The sequence below is a fragment of the Haliotis rufescens genome, unplaced genomic scaffold (genome assembly GCF_023055435.1).
Source record: "Haliotis rufescens isolate VD_foot unplaced genomic scaffold, xgHalRufe1.0.p SCAF_17, whole genome shotgun sequence".
Lineage (NCBI taxonomy): Eukaryota > Metazoa > Mollusca > Gastropoda > Lepetellida > Haliotidae > Haliotis > Haliotis rufescens.
Genome location: NW_025963857.1, coordinates 25,169,546 through 25,187,966, shown reverse-complemented (window position 1 = coordinate 25,187,966; position 18,421 = coordinate 25,169,546). Strand labels below are relative to the sequence as shown.

The following is an 18,421-nucleotide window of genomic DNA, read 5'->3' as shown; positions in this document are numbered from 1 at the left end:
TCCAATCAACGTCCAAATCCTACTCGTGCATTGGCTAATGAAGGCATTTTTGGGGAATGCCAAGAGTTCGCTGCTAAATCAGAAGTATATTACGTAACAAGACGGTTATCGATTGTAACTCATGACAGAAATCCTTACGATCTTAAGCAAAGAAATATTTACCATCACCAGTACGAGTGTTGAAGACGCAGTCGTGTGTATATATATATATATATATATATATATATATATATATATATTATATATATATATCGTATGTTTTACGATTATTTATTTATTTATTTATTTATTTATTTCACAGACCGTGAAAATAATACTGTTTAACAATATTGTTTTATACACTTGCAAGAATTTTTCTCATCTTTAACTTTTTGTGTTAAATGCTTTATCAAAAACACTGTACATATCTAGCTTCCATTTACGAAATCCTATTAGATACCCACATTTACCATTTCCCTTCCTCTCGGTCATCAACAACCAATGAGAATGACTCTCCTGAAAGTGAGTTTACCACAGATGTAATTCCAAAAAAACAGCCTCGATACACCTACTGAAATCAGAACAATGTTAAAACTCTCTCTCTCTCTCTCTCTCTCTCTCTCTCTCTCTCTCTCTCTCTCTCTCTCTCTCTCTCTCTCAGTGACTGCGAGGTATATTCTCACATTATAGAGATGGAATTGGAAGTTAAAACGACTTCCCTAAAAAGCAGTATTTCGTTGCACATATTGTCCCTAAAAAGTGTAGGGCACCTTGGGAATAGCCTGGAACATGTAGTTGCTGTTGCTAGTTCAGCCGCGGAAGTTGAGACTGTAGCTGGCTGATCAATGGCCGCTGTCGACTACTGCTTTGTATATTCATAACATGGTATGATTCCTACTATCACGAACATGTGTCAATTTATCGCTAACTAATAGTTATGGAACCAGGTGTTCGTGATGAGTTTCGTGTATCCTGCCCTACCGGTTGCACCATTCACAAACACATCCTTCCCCCTCGGCGGCACCAGTCACAAACACATGCAAAGGCAAGGCAAATGTTCACTTGATAAAACAAGTCAAGGTCAAGGGGACGCATCCGGGCACAAAGTAGGCATCCTCCATGGACACCAAGTGTAATTAACTTACGTTTGAGGTATATCGATGGGTGGATCGCGTACAGTAATGATCAAATATCCAATTCCTTTCCACTGATTTAACCCCCTGAACTAGAAAGAGATTCGTGAAATCGCCTCATCGTCAACAAACTATCCACAAGACTGAGGGATGACTTCAACCCTCACTTTTTATTGAGCAATATTCAAAAAGCTCTCGCCTTTGATGAAAACATTTCCAAACTTTTGAGGTACAACCGAGCATGCTCTGTCCACGAAGATTTCAAAGTACGTCATACGACACTTGCGCAAAAGTTGTTTGATCCGAGTTACAACATTGCAGACCTAAGTAGAGCTTTCAACAAGTTTTATGGTAGGCATGTGGAGGACATTTCCGCATTATGACTTTAACGGAAAATTACCCAAATGCTGTCTGGATTCCCTAGTGAGACTTATGGAAATGGTTTTGTCGCTGATATTAACACAAACAAACAAATGAAAAAAGTTTATTTTTTCTTATATGCATATTACAACAACAATAATGACTGCCATATATTGAATATTGAATATATTAATATTTTGAGAAAAATTCGAGTACACATTGAATCGTAACAACTTTAGGCTACCATCTTGGAATAAATAAGATAACGACTTTTTTGTATACTCATTAAAAGATGTTTTTTATATCTATACTCCGTGCCAAAGATAAAAACGATATTAAATTATCACTTATAGTGAGTTCTACATCTTATGATAGCACTCAATGCTGTTTCAAATGTTTAATAGTTTCCTAATGGTCAAACAGAATAAAAAAGCTATTATCTGCTCTGATAGTTCCTGAAAATGAGGCGATAATTAGTACATGGCTTTGGACGCAATTCTTTTAGCCTGCACATCAAAGTGTCTTGGAAGAGAAATATTCCTCCTCTTGCAAAAAACAACGGGCCCTGTTAGGCTACAGGTCTCCCCTGGCAGTAATTTACCAAAATTGACGCTGTTGCTATTCCAGGGCATCGCCTGGATGAAGCAAGGCCCGTGGCGGTACAACTTGGGGGTTAAGGTGGTGAGAAAAAACACGCGTAACACATCAAAGTGGACGATGTTGTCCAGACTGGTGGTGTTGTTAATATACGATCGATTCTGGACACAAATAGGATTGAAAGGGTTGTGAAACCTCTAAAGGACTGCCTTGGGATGTTTTCTTGTGGTTGTAACTTTAAGCTATAAAATCAATTTTGTAGATAGCCGCTTCCTATTTGAAAAAAAATGGATTTTACTTAAGAAGCCATCGTCTGGAAAAGTGATCGTCTTCGGCAATTTCCATTATTTTCTTCAATAAAGTTGAATGAATAGGAATTTGGGCTGAATAGCAATTAGGCGAGGGCGGACTTGTCAGGAAATATATATATCTTCCGAGTTCACGTCTCGAAGGTTGTATACACACTGAACCTGATCATGATGATCGTTTAGAAGTCCTTCCTGTATATTACACCGCATATATTACCTTAAATTGTCTGTCCATGTAAATTGATATTTTCTAGAAGCCATAAATTTCGTCTTTCAGATTGTTTTTACTACTGTAAGCTAATATATACACTGCACTTTATCATGCCTTTCACACAGTCATATGTGAAAATATCTATATGAGTGAACGAGTGAGTGAATATAGTTTAAAGCCGCATGGAACAGTATTTCAGTTAACTTTTATCACAGCTAGATGTGGATGAAAAGCTCCTGTTGCAGATCTTAGATGTGTACCACGTTTATGAAACTCAAGAGAATGGTGCGGAAAGAAATATAATTTAAAAACTCCGAAACCGTGATAGGATTTTGGCACGCCTAAGGGGCGCAACTCCTACGCCTTAGATGTCTGGGCTACCTGTTCCTCCCTAAAATCAAGGAAAATAACTGTGGCGATAACAATAACAAGAATAACTGTGAGTATACCATTATTTCTAGTCTGTCTTACAGGCCCTGATACAAATATATATCAAATACAGCCCATGCAAGTCTATAATGTTTGGCAAGTCTAGATTACTGCAGTATCAGGTCTGAATATGAAGAGAGTCACTGGGCTCCTTTTTATTATATTTTTATTAAGATAACTGAACAACTGTTCTTTTCTGTACGATATGTTCATTTCAGAGACTAGATTTTAGACTACATTACTTCGTATATTGTAAATTTCGACATATACACAAACCTAAGCATTAAGTTAAAATATATATTAAATGGGCTGGCATTTCAGCCCCTCACACAATCTAATCGTATCCACTAATCCTTCAGTGGCCTGACACTGTAAACCTGCACACAGTGAAACCCTGATAAATAGAATATGAAGTGACCTGGAAAAATCTCGACTTCACAGGTTTTCTAGTTAGTCAGTTATTGGGTGATCTAGCTCACTATTGAGATAAACTCATTGGATTAACAGGGCAATTTAGGTCGGGTGGGGATTAGCAACACTTATGTTATTGCCAAAGAATCACATGGATCAGGTACAAGTGACAGAGATAAGATACCTCACATTATGGTAAGTATGTATGTATGTGTGTGTGTTTATGCTATGCTATGCTATGCTATGCTATGCTATGCTATGCTATGCTATGCTATGCTATGCTATGTGTGTTCATTTTTTTACGTATAAAATAGAGTACGTTTATGAAGAATTGTGCAGCATATATATATATATATATAAACAATTATATATTTGGGTGAAACAGAAATTCGGCATTTTGTACATTTGTACATTTAATATAACACAAACGTCACCCTGAAATCCCGATTTTACTGCACAAATGTAGGATTGCCATGGAAACTGATAGCATGCCAAAGGGAACATATTACACGTAATTAAATATTCACTGAGAATGTGTTTATGGTCAGTGAGTTCAGTTTTACGATGCTTTTAGCAATATACCAGCAATATCACGATAGAGAACACCAGAAATAGGCTTCGAACATTATACAGTTTGGTAATACTACCTGTAGTGATGAATATATATTTACATTATTTATTAAACTTCTATGGTATATATTGTCAAGTTTACTCATAATATGCCTATTATGCCGAAGCCTGCGGGCGGAGTGTAATATAGTTGAACTTCTGTGAACAGTTTGAATTAACGTTATCAGAAGTGTTTTGTTACATTAATAATAAACGTTGATCTTCTTTAGAGAATATTGTTATACAATGTATACATAAAGCTGCTTCTATGTAGAACCAGGTAATACAAATACTCGTACATCTAGACACATGAAACATAACAGCCATTGTTGAAGTGCACATGAACGAAACAAATATAATCACACACTCACAGTCCATATCATCCTACGGTCCCCTGTACTGTTAATATATGTTCTAAACGCAAGATATACCTGTATGTACAAATTTGCATTCATATTATGCAGCGTTTAGTTACACCATTCCTGTCAATTGATTACCCTGTTCAGAGGACGCGGTCGTCATGCCACGTGATCATTCCTTATGATCTGAGAAACCCGCCACGATGCTCTAAATACGCTGAATATATTATCAGCATACACTCATCTCAAGCGACTATTGATCCAAGACGATGAATAGATGACAATTGAATGGTTCTACTCGGTGAACCAAACGCTAAAAGGCAACACTGCCCGTGAGATTCCTAACGTAGTTCTTAGTACTATTTGGGGCTATGTAATTGGATTAATTCTTGTGGCTTTTGTCCACAGGGTCTGGTCTTAATTCACGTGAACACTGTCAGAAACTGACAACGGAACAGTCCTGAACACTCGTACTATTTTCGTAGTGTAATGGGAGGGGAGTGTTATGGATATTACCTCACACATGCAGGTGACGAATTGAGCCAACCAAGAACAATATGACCAGGTGATATGGTGGAAGAACATGAATAAAACATAACGTTTCTGCCGTAGTGGTTGTAGCAAAAACGAGTGTGATGTCAAAACACTGATATTGATTGGTTTTGAACCGTGAGTCCATGTGCGTCAATTGCTTCCAGTTGAAATATGTGTGGAAGATGCAGAAACAATTCAGCTTTTGACAGCCAGAAGCTACCTCGAACAAAGGGGTGCATTGAGGTGGGCTACTCACCGGATATCGTTTGGTAAGGACAGGAAGTCGTCTGCTTTCAGTGACCATGGCCTAATAACAAGGTCGTATTGATTGGTGAGTTCAGATCGAGGCTGTGAGAAGCGATCGATGTTGGCTATCAGACAGAACGTGGGGTGATTCACCATGTCTCATCGTTCGGTCCATATTAGAACGTCATGCACGAGGAGACAGTGTGTAAGTCTAGTCTCATATGATCCATATTATTAGTATTAATGTAATAATGTAAAACATTCTGAAAGTATTGACTCTACGTCAGATTGTAGAGACCGTCCGTATTTCCAAATGCACGAACCACAGCTAATGATGGTCGTTTTGCGAATTTCCATAAACCAATAACAGCAATATCGTTCTTTGTTTTCGTTGTTTGCATTCAAGATAAAACATATCTACACATTGAAATATGCGTTTATATAACATATTTACTTAATATGAAGTACGTCTGGGATCACATATATTTTGGCGATATCAATATACTCAATTAATGAAAATACATATGATTTAATATATGTTCAGACACATAATGATTCTCTGTAATAGTATTCCTGTGCGCATTTCTAACTGAGAGAAATGAACTTTATCACAAAATGTTTCCTGAGGGCTCTGATATATTTCTGCAATAAATGTACAAAATGTACACAAAATCGATATCAATATCATGTACTCATCAAAATAACTGGAAAAAACATATGATTCTATGTAATAGTATTCCTTAGCGCATATCTAACTGAGAGAAATGAATCAAATCTTAAATCTCCGGGTCCTGGTTCGCGTTGTGGCAGAAACGTTAGCCACATTTATTGCACAGCCTTAACAACTTGAGACATGTGCAAGTTCTTTGGCACTTGGCCTGACCCAGATTTCAACTTGTATTGCGTCATATTTTCTGCGTTTCCATATTTCTCTGTTCATATTTTGTTATGATGTATGGGTATGGACAATCACACTATCCAAGATCTGCAAATCGTAGGTTCGAATCCCAGATTCGCCAAACCTATGGTCATTGATTTTTGCAGCGATGATACCGTTCGTCATTAGTGAAAACATCTACGACCTTAATCATTTTGGGGGCGGTCGGGTAGCCTAGTGGTTAAAGCGTTCGCTCTTCACGCCGAAGACCCGGGTTCGATTCCCGACATGGGTACAATGTGTGAAGCCCATTTCTGGTGTCCCCCGCCGTGATATTGCTGGAATATTGCTAAAAGCGGCGTTAAACCATACTCACTCACTCACTCACTCACGTTAATCCGACAACTTGAAGAAACTGAAATACTTTCCAGATCGGCGCAAACAATAACTTACTCACTCGACATGGCCTAGAGGTACCACTATGCGGTAATAATGTACTGTGAAGTTTCGGCTTAATATTGATGGAATTACGCCAGTAGAAGGACACGCCACTGGGAGATATTTTTGAAAATGTCTTCAGAGCTTTAACATCTATTTGCGCGAAGATGGTCACTTAGCACACCAGCACACCGAGGTAATTAAAGAAACGTACTTTCAGTGTTGGAGATGGTGGACAGAATTAGAAGCTAACCTTCAGAGCGTGAGATTCCAATCACAGCAGACTTCTTTTTTAGGTTATTGAATAAAGCCAGGCGGCCGTTTTCACACATGGCTCGTCAGCAAGATTGAAGCAAAATGAAAACTTCGAGTTGGGTTCTATGTCTCGGAAGAAGATGCGAAGCGCTTGACATGAAGGATTGAACTTTTTAATAACTTATTTGAAGGGAAAGGATTAATCAACTGTATTCATATGTCATATTGAGGTAGAAAATGATAAGGGTTAGGTGAAACGCGTTTCGGTACAGAGACTGTTTTGCATATGCTTAAATCCGATGACTTGGTTCATATTGCGTCCGGGCCATGAATCTGTAGATTAATGTGATAGATCGTTCTGGTTGCAATATCGATTCACGTCAAAGGTCATCTGGTTCACATGTTGATTCATTGTTTTACTTGATCATTTCATTATTTTACAAATTGAAATAGAGGCATGAAGCTGAATCTATATGATATAGATGTTTTTTACACACTTGTGAGAAACCCATTTGAGATAACTGGTATTAAACATGTGTGAGATTTAATTCCAGGTCCGTGATTGGCTACTCCATGGTAATGACCTGAGGTCAGATTATGACGGACTACTTTCCTGATTGTAATTCGTTGATAAGTTAGTCGTGCTTTAGTCGAATTCACCTAAATCTGTGTCGAAACTTTATATTTTTAGTGTGTTAAGAAGTGTTTGTGGATGTTTTCTAGTTTGCATCTTTTTATCATAATGGCCAGGGTCACACCAAGTAAGCCGGATGCCGTCACTGATGGCCGTTATGTTATGTATTAATACGCAACTTCTATCATGCGAATAGACACAATATGCATCGATTTCATGCTGCAATTGTGTGACTATAGGCTGTGTAAGAAACATATTACTGTACTCGTGCCTGTCACATACCATTTATCTTACAACTCGTTGTAAGTTACATGGCATGCCAGACACTCGTTTAGTAATCTCTATATCATATAGATGTATTAGTTCCAGAACCGAGGAGTATATATGGTCAGGAGGTTAATGTTTCTTGATGGGATATTTCATTGGAGAAATACATTTCACTTATTTCACTTCTACGTCAGATTTGTCGCCCAACAGATATGTGTTTGAGCTAAAGACATGAATTGGTCCCATGTTACATAAACACGAATTGTTTCCAGCAAAACAAAAACAATAGTATTACAATTATCATCAACGGGACTATCACACAAATCTTTTAACCCTCTAGTGATGTCATGTCATTGTTCTATACATGGTGTTCTTCTCATAGCAGGTGTCAATCGACCGGTGAAGATCCGGGATAGAATAGGTCTTCAGCAACCCGTGCTTGCCGTAAAAGGTGACTATGCTTATCGTAAGAGGCGACTAACGGGATCGGTGATCAGGCTCGCTGACTTGGTTGATATATGTCATCGATCCCAATTACGTTGAACGATGTTCATGATATCTATCACTGGATTGTCTGGTCCAGACTCGATTATTTACAGACCGCCGTCATATAGCTGGAATATTGCTGAGTGCGGCGTTAAACATAAATCTACCTTGGTGTCAATCAGGTTGACAGCCGGTAGCGACTTTGAATATGGAAAGAGATGTATTAGTTCACCAGTAAGACCTGCTTTGAGGTTTTACTTCTTTACTTTTAATCATAAATAAGACCTGCTTTGAGGTTTTACTTCTTTACTTTTAATCATAAATAAGACCTGTTTTGAGGTTTTACTTCTTTACTTTTAATCATAAATAAGACCTGCTTTGAGGTTTTACTTCTTTACTTTTAATCATAAATAAGACCTGAATTGAGGTTTTACTTCTTTACTTTTAATCATAAATAAGACCTGATTTGAGGTTTTACTTCTTAACTTTTAATCATAAATAAGACCTGCTTTGAGGTTTTACTTCTTTACATTTAATCATAAATAAGACCTGCTTTGAGACGTGAATGGAACCTGCAGCCACATACATCATGTTTAGTGTTGTCACCGAGGGTCTTCCCACAGATCATAAGCCATCGGGTCACGGGATGAAGTAATGGTTCACTAAGAAAATGATTTGTGACAGCGTTTAAACAGGTGTACGGGTATCGAGATGTAGTTTAATTAATAACGACCTTGAATTCAGTCTTGGTGGGAAGTTGGTTTGTTTGTTTGTTTGTTTGTTTGTTTGTTTGTTTAACGCCACTCTCAGCAATATTCCAGCTATATGGCGGCGGTTTGTAAATAAATATTCCAGTCTGGACCAGGCCATCCAGGGATTGACATCATGAGCATCGACCTACGCATCTGGGATATTATAACATGCATCAACCAAATCAGCCAGCCTACCGATCCCGTTAGCCGCCTCTTACAAGCATGGGTTGCTGAAGACCTATTCTAACCCGGATCTTCACGGGTTCCTGGTGGGAGTAGTTAGACCTTGGGGATATAAAACGAAAAGTAACACCTCGGGCATTGGATTTACTTTTTGACCTGTCCACTTTCAGGTCCTTCTATCCCATAATGTCTTCATTCTCGGCCGTGAACTTTTACATACAATCCAACGATGATAAGATCGTGTGGTGAACAAGATATTTTGAATTCAGAATTATTGAGTGAATACGGTTTTCCACATTGTACAATTGTCTGGGATCTATCCCCGGTCTACAAAGTGACCCCATCGCTTCTACATCGAAGCACCGTGTGTGCTGCTAATGACTCGTTATTCTGCCTTCCTGTCCACTGCACTGTGCGCTCGTTATGTGGGCTGGGAATGTTGTCTTAAAGTACTCTTCAATCGTTAACCCATCACGTGTGACAAGACTGATATTGCAGACAGGTCACAGACAACGTCAAGGGTAGCTGGGGTGATACAATATGACAGTGGTGTGGATTGTCGTTTGTTTGTAATAGTAATAATAAAAAGGTACTACTACTACTTCTTCTACTACTACTACTACTACTACTACTACACAGGTGAAGATGAAGATGAAGAACACAGTATCTCAGGCGACATGATCGAATGGATCGATCCTTTTATTACCGTCTTCGCCATACTTGTGGTTTTGACACGGAGAACTATCCACGGTGCGACCCAGAGTGGGCGTAATGAAAAATGATAATTATAAAATGCTTTGGAATAGGCCCATATAAAGCCTCAGGCTTTCCAAGCCAAGAAATGCGACCTTGTCTTTTTTTATAAGTCCAATGAACTCATTTGTAGCATCGAATTCTCTATCCCTTTCGACACTTATGTGATTGAGGAGATTCAGGAAAAATATGGCAAATTTGCGGACCTCGCTTACGAAATGTTACGCTTGCATCCCAAGTATCAAGTTGTCCGACACCCCATTGTTCTCACTGTCTTAGATTTGGTACATCCCAATCTTTTGACTGACATAGGGACAGTACCAAGGTTTGATGTCGGGAACACAGCTCTTCTGACAATCTGGGTAATGTTGAGGGTTCTTCACATTCTCCGCAAAACGTTCTGGGTTGGTTCGACTTGGCAGACTGGCAGCGATAAGACGGGGCATGGGTTCTCGGCTAATGATGAGCCTAACCACCCTGACTGTGCCAGGATCAAACAAACCCCCATTGCTGCTATTCTTTTTATTATTTAAATCAGTAAAATGTGGTATTGCAGAAACAGCCTCAATTTGCCGTGCCATGATACGCTGGTGGTGCTTTTGAAAATACGGCCTCCATTTGCCGTGCCATGATACGCTGGTGGTGGTTTTGAAAATACGGCCTCCATTTGCAGTGCCATGATACGCTGGTGGTGGTTTTGAAAATACGGCCTCCATTTGCCGTGCCATGATACGCTGGTTGTGGTTTTGAAAATACGGCCTCCATTTGCAGTGCCATAATACGCTGGTGGTGGTTTTTAAAATACGGCCCCCTTTTGCCGCTCCACGATGCGCTGGTTGTGGTATTGAACAAACAGCCGCTTTTCGCCGTCCCATGATGCTGTGGTTATGGTATTGAAAAAGCGGCCCCCTTTTGCCGCCCCACGATGCGCTGGTTGTGCTATTGAACAAACAGCCCTCCCTTTGCCGTGCCATGATACGCTGGTTGTGGTATTGAAAAAGCGGCCCCCTTTTGCCGCTCCACGATGCGCTGGTTGTGGTATTGAACAAACAGCCGCTTTTCGCCGTCCCATGATGCTGTGATTATGGTATTAAAAAGCGGCCCCCTTTTGCCGCCCCACGATGCGCTGGTTGTGCTATTGAACAAACAGCCCTCCCTTTGCCGTGCCATGATACGCTGGTTGTGGTATTGAAAAAGCGGCCCCCTTTTGCCGCTCCACGATGCGCTGGTTGTGGTATTGAACAAACAGCCGCTTTTCGCCGTCCCATGATGCTGTGATTATGGTATTGAAAAAGCGGCCCCCTTTTGCCGCCCCACGATGCGCTGGTTGTGCTATTGAACAAACAGCCCTCCCTTTGCCGTGCCATGATACGCTGGTTGTGGTATTGAAAAAGCGGGCCCCTTTTGCCGCTCCACGATGCGCTGGTTGTGGTATTGAACAAACAGCCGCTTTTCGCCGTCCCATGATGCTGTGGTTATGGTATTGAAAAAGCGGCCCCCTTTTGCCGCCCCACGATGCGCTGGTTGTGCTATTGAACAAACAGCCCTCCCTTTGCCGTGCCATGATACGCTGGTTGTGGTATTGAAAAAGCGGGCCCCTTTTGCCGCTCCACGATGCGCTGGTTGTGGTATTGAACAAACAGCCGCTTTTCCCCGTCCCATGATGCTGTGGTTGTGCCCCCTTTGTACCGGCGTGTGTCACATTTGACTTACCATAAGAACGCCTAATTCGCCTGAGAAGATAATTAGTTCCATCTCATTTAATAATGTCAGTCCAAGCAAAAGAATTCGTAATTGCGTAGTTTTAGAAACTAACATTGACGTTTGATACTATTACCAGTTGAAACACATATTTTATACGAAAGCATATTGAGTATCATGGAAGATAATTGTCGTTTTAAAAATCTTTATTCCAAACGACGATCTTCATTTTCATTAATTCCTTTTTCATTTCCGATTCATCAAATTAAATGGCCCGTCGAAATGTCATCACATATATATGGCATCCTGTGATGTTATAATGTGATTTCATCAGCGCAAAATCGTGACTTAAAGGAATTAATCATCTCTTTTTCTGATCACAGTACTCGCGAGAAGACCTTTTATGACGTGATAATTACCTCGAATATGTAATCTTGGACAGAATAATGGGTTTGACAGCTAACAAAACAGGAAATGATAATGTGTGTTGTGTCAAATCATATTTAAGTTAATTCTGAATTTGTTAGAAACGTGTTGTTTAGTTTATTATAAACATCGCATCTTCGATTTCCACTACAGTATATTTCCACTCTATTATGACATATACCTTCAATCCGTTTAGAACCAAAGCTATTTTTGTTATTCCCATATGCATTTCCCAAATCGCTGACATAGGACAGAATTCCTCTCGATCATCAACAACCAATGAGAATGACTCTTCTGAAAGTGAGTTCACCACAGATGTAATTTCAAAATAGCAGCTTCGTTAGAGCTAGCCCTCGATACACTTAATGAAATCAGAACACTGTAAAAATTATGTTGTCGGGTGAGTTACCATCACCAGCACATGTGTTCAAGGCGCATATATATTTATATATATATATATTTCACAGACAGAGAAAATAATAGTGTTTAACAATATTGTTTTGTACACTTGCAAGAAATTTTCTCATCTTTAACTTTTTGTTTTAAATTCTATATCAAAAACACTGAACACATCTAGCTCCCATTTACGGAATCCTATTACATACCCACATTTTCCATTTCCCTTGTCGCGGACATAGGACAGAGTTCCTCTCGATCATCAACAATGCGAATGACAACTTCTGAGAGTGAGTATGACCGCCTCCGTGGTCTAGTGGTAGAGCGTCCGTCCGGAAAGCGGAAGGTCCTGGGTTCGATCCCCGAACGCGTCATACCAAAAGACGTTAAAAGATGGTTCTTGTTGTTACCCTGTCTGGCGCTCGGCATTAATGGGCTAAAACAAGGACTGGTCGGCTCGGAGTCAGTATACTGTGTCTGAGTGGGGTATTCATGATAAACTGCGGCATGGTATCTCAGTGAGCTAGCACTATAAATCGGCATCAGTCCGGACTAGTACAAGCAGTCACACAAATATACACACGCACATGCACATGCACGTCGCTATATAAATGCAATAATCTTGGACGCGATGTTAAACCCCATTTCACCTCACTCTGAAAGTGAGTTTACCACAGATGCAATTTCAAAATAACAGCCTCGATACAGCCTGAAATCAGAACAATGTTAAAACTCTCTCTCTCTCTCTCTCTCTCTCTCTCTCTCTCTCTCTCTCTCTCTCTCTCTCTCTCTCTCTCTCGCAGTGACTGCGAGGTATATTCTCACATTATAGAGATGGAATTGGAAGTTAAAACGACTTCCCTTAAAAAGCAGTATTTCGTTGCACATATTGTCCCTAAAAAGTGTAGGGCACCTTGGGAATAGCCTGGAACATGTAGTTGCTGTTGCTAGTTCAGCCGCGGAAGTTGAGACTGTATCTGGCTGATCGATGGCCGCTGTCGACTACTGCTTTGTATGCCACTTGGGTTATTTGAACTGCCAGGCCTTGTGGAATTTCACTATCTACTGCCATCTACGGACATAATTTCAAATGTATGGATGCTGAGCGGTGGTAGATGTGTCACAGTGATTTGTGTAGTGTTGAGAAAATCTGACGCTTCGCGACAAGAAAAAGAGGCTGTTCACGCGAGAAGGGATAACATTACATGTTGTCTTCAAGATCGAGGTTGTCACTGACTGCAATAGCCCATTTTATGATGGAGTGGGATTTTTCTTTAACAATTCTCAATTTAATAAATTTTACTCACCAACTTATATTCAACTTTGAAACAATTTGTAAAAATAACAAAACATACACATTTATAATCTGAGTGAGTTTTTCTCATAATTTTGTTAAACTTTCAGCTTATACTTAAACCGTCAGGTAGGTTTTTAGACGTATATATGACGTATGGAATGTAAGGATATAATTTGATAGTGTTGCGCTCGCGAGCCAAATTGAATGTATGGCTTACTGTTTTTTCAATGTTCAAAGTACCAGACCTACACGTTTCTGTAACTGACTTGTGACACTTATTGTGAAAGTATTTCTGTCTGCCTATCTGATTGTCTGACTGTCTGTCTGCCTGTCTGTGACCAACCAAAGCCCGCAATATTTACTCCCAATGATTACTGAGTGATAAGTGAGTATGGTTTTACGCCGCTTTTAGCAATATTCCAGCAATATCACGGCGGGGGACACCAGAAATGGGCTTCACATATTGAACCCATTTCGAGAATCGAACCCGGGTCTTCGGCGTGACGAGCGAACGCTTTCACTACTAGGCTATCCGACCGCCCCTCGATGACAACTACATGTGTGGCAGACCATCACTCCAGCACCCTAAAGGAACCTCCAATAGGGACGTTTTTTCCCAATGAAGACACTTCTTGATTATGAACTACCTTCCGATCATGTCCACACTATAAAGACCGCCTCCGTGGTCTTGTGGTAGAGCGTCCGCCCGGAGAGCGGAAGGTCCTGGGTTCGATCCCGGGCCGCGTCATACAAAAAGACGTTAAAAGATTGTACTTGTTGTTACCCTGTCTGGCGCTCGGCATTAAGGGGCTTAAACAAGGACTGGTCGGCTCGGAGTCAGTATACTGTGTCTGAGTGAGGTATTCATGTTAAACTGCGGCATGGTATCTCAGTGAGCTAGCACTATAAATCGGCATCAGTCCGGACTAGTACAAGCAGCCACACACACACATACACGTGCATGCACGTCGCTATATAAGTGCAATAATCTTGGACGCGACGTTAAACCCAATTTCACCTCACCTCACCACACTATAAATGTTTTCAAAAGTATTTTGAAACTTTGTAAAGATATCACACTTTATACGGGTATTAATAATTCAGTCAATTAAATTGTACCTGCAAAATTGGGGTTATCAACTATTTACAGGCAATATTCAGCCATTATATCCCATATCGTACTGTCATAAATATCATGAAATCTGTGTGAAGCACATGTATCAACTTTGTAAAACATTTATGGGTTATTTGGAAATAGAGTATATTGTTCGAAGAATGAAGTACGTCAATATATTATGCAGATTGGGTTATTTGCATTTGACAGATGAAAGATTGAGGACGTTTTCACAATTCCAATCAATACAACTGAAATGTAAAATAGCACATGATGTCGATTAGAGATAAATATATTTTGACACCATATTCAATGTCATATCAATGTGAAAAGAAATGAAATACTTCAGCGAAAACTTCATCCTCCAAATGCTGCACTCTTAAAACTGATGAAAATATGACATGCAAAATGGGGTCTTAAAACTCATCAATGTGAGAGATGAATAAATGGGGTCTCGAACCAAATCAATGTGAGAGATGCATAAATGGGGTCTCGAACCCAATCAATGTGAGAGATGCACAAATGGGGTCTCGAACCCAGTCAATGTGAGAGATGCACAAATGAGGTATCGAACCCAATCAATGTGAGAGATGCATAAATGGGGTCTCGAACCCAATCAATGTGAGAGATGCATAAATGGGGTCTCGAACCCAATCAATGTGAGAGATGCACAAATGGGGTCTCGAACCCAATCAATGTGAGAGATGCATAAATGGGGTCTCGAACCCAATCAATGTGAGAGATGCACAAATGGGATCTCGAACCCAATCAATGTGAGAGATGCATAAATGGGGTCTCGAAACTCATCAATGTGAGAGATGCACAAATGAGGTCTCGAACCCAATCAATGTGAGACATGCACAAATGGGGTCTCGAAACTCATCAATGTCAGAGATGCATCAATGGGGTCTCGAAACCAATCAATGTGAGAGATGCATAAATTGGGTCTCGAACCAAATCAATGTGAGAGATGCACAAATGGGGTCTCGAAACTCATCAATGTGAGAGATGCACAAATGAGGTCTCGAACCCAATCAATGTGATGCATGAGAGATGCACAAATGAGGTCTCGAACCCAATCAATGTGAGAGATGCACAAATGGGGTCTCGAACCCAATCAATGTGAGAGATGCACAAATGGGGTCTCGAAACTCATCAATGTCAGAGATGCATAAATGGGGTCTCGAAACCAATCAATGTGAGAGATGCATAAATTGGGTCTCGAACCAAATCAATGTGAGAGATGCACAAATGGGGTCTCGAAACTCATCAATGTGAGAGATGCACAAATGAGGTCTCGAACCCAATCAATGTGATGCATGAGAGATGCACAAATGAGGTCTCGAACCCAATCAATGTGAGAGATGCACAAATGGGGTCTCGAACCCAATCAATGTGAGAGATGCACAAATGGGGTCTCGAAACTGATCAGTGTGAGAGATGCACAAATGGGGTCTCGAAACTCATCAATGTCAGAGATGCATAAATGGGGTCTCGAAACCAATCAATGTGAGAGATGCACAAATGAGGTCTCGAACCCAATCAATGTGATGCATGAGAGATGCACAAATGAGGTCTCGAACCCAATCAATGTGAGAGATGCACAAATGGGGTCTCGAAACTGATCAACGTGAGAGATGCACAAATGGGGTCTCGAAAATGATCAATGTGAGAGACGCACAAATGGGGTGTCGAAACTCATCAATGTGAAGATGCACATAAGGGGTCTCGAACCAAATCAATGTGAGAGATGCATAAATGGGGTCTCGAAACTGATCAATGTGAGAGATGCACTATGTTTTTCTATTTATCGTAGCTCGACAATGTGCAATGTGTGAGACACATAAATTGTGTGTGCATATTGTTGCATGAGTAACACAGATGGGATCTCGACACTGAACAACGTATTACAGACATAACTGGGATCTTGAGAACGTATAAAGGGATATCTATACACTTAAGGTCATGACACTGAACAATTTACAAGTATCAGAGACACAAATAGCAACTCATCACTGTACAACGCACAAGTTTGAGAACCGCAAATGGGATCTGTAAATCGTACATTTATCAGCGACAAAGATATGATCTCATCACTGTTCACTGTAAACGATATGTCCATATATCAAAGAATATTCAGTTATCAACTTTTGATCAGGCTCTGTGGCTTAGCTCTGTGTCAGTGGATTTCCTATCGTTCACTCACTGTTATTCTCCACACTATTTCACCAACTAGTAATCTATGGTGGAGTACTTTTTGCTTCAGTTACATGAGTTGATTGTTTCAGAAACGTTACGTTGTGTCAGTTAAATGAGGGAAAAGGTCCAGGAGCCCACGATCACAAGATTGTGGCATGCCTGTGGGACGAAGCACACATTAGATTCATTTATTATTAATTTAATAGACTCGCTCTGAAACAGTTCAGTATGTTCTCATGAAATATGCACGCATACTGGTAACTCTGAAGTGTACCTTGAGTCGGTAAGATTCTTTGCATTTCAATTCCTGTTTCCTGTTGAAAACCAAATTCAGGCTTTAAAATTATCCGGGAGAGGATTTTATTATTTTAGACGCATTCCTTTTAAGAATTCTGCATCCGCTCTTGTTTAGTAATTTAGTCGTGAAAACCCTACTCTGCAGATTCCATAGTTGCCGAATGTATCTTCCTGTTTCTTTTTTTACTTTGGTGAGAACTACATCAAAAACAAGCCAGGGCCACTCTTAATTTTGAAACAGTTATAACCTTTAGGTAGGATTCCGAACAAAAGGATTGTTTACAAAGGGTATAACTATGTCCATTTCTATTTACACAATTCAGGGGCGGTGGGGTAGCCTTGTGGATTAAGCGTTCGCTCGTCAACCCGAATACCTGGGTTCGATTCCCCATATGGGTACAATGTGTGAAGCCCATGTCTAGTGTCCCCCGCCGTGATATTGCTGGAATATTACTAAAAGCGCTCACTCACTCTATTTACATCTTTGTGTTGTGAAATAATGTTATGTTCATGAGTGCTTTGCAGCCTGGCGACATAATGCTTGATGAATACTCCCCAAGACTTATTCTGATAAGCCCAAACATCACTTTGTCCACGTATTTGTTGCTTATCATTAGACAGAGTTAGTTGAATGTCTGTTTTCATCCACAAGACATGTCGGAAAATATTGTTTTATATAATCCTAAGCTTAAGCTGTTTTTTGTCTTCTTGGGTTACAATTACCACGATATTAGAAGTGAATAGTTGTCATGGAAACGTACGTAATGACGGTATCCATAGTGATTCCCACCCTTTTATTAACATCATCAATGTACCTAAGCAGATAGAATTACCTCTCATCTGTAGAAAGCTCTTAGCATTTACAAAATGAATCCGCAAAGAGTTGTAACTATCATTATTTGCCCGTTGAATTGATCAGAACGTCAATTACACATGATTAAAGGCGAAGCGTATAGTTTCGGTTGTTGTCAAAAAAGGTAAACGTACTATCCTCCGGATTATCAGATTACTAGTTTCAATAATTGATAGTTTCGAGGTCTGGATGCTGTATAATAGTGGTACTCAACAAAGCACAAAAAAAGAATAGATTTTTTTACATTGAAAGCTTGTAAACATATATTATACAGGCGCTTTGGTTCAGAAATATGTGTGCAGTTATATTTTGATTCT

At 39.9% G+C, this 18,421-nt stretch overlaps 1 protein-coding gene across 1 annotated transcript in view; it reads right to left on the bottom strand.

The window, feature by feature from the left end:
* Positions 1 to 5,253, bottom strand: part of LOC124113144 (protein unc-93 homolog A-like) — a 170,443-nt gene extending 165,190 nt beyond the window's left edge. The window contains exon 1 of the mRNA XM_046473391.2: positions 5,187 to 5,253. The gene's annotated coding sequence lies outside the window, so the exon portion shown is untranslated. The remainder of the gene's footprint in view (positions 1 to 5,186) is intronic.
* Positions 5,254 to 18,421: the final 13,168 nt, after the last annotated feature.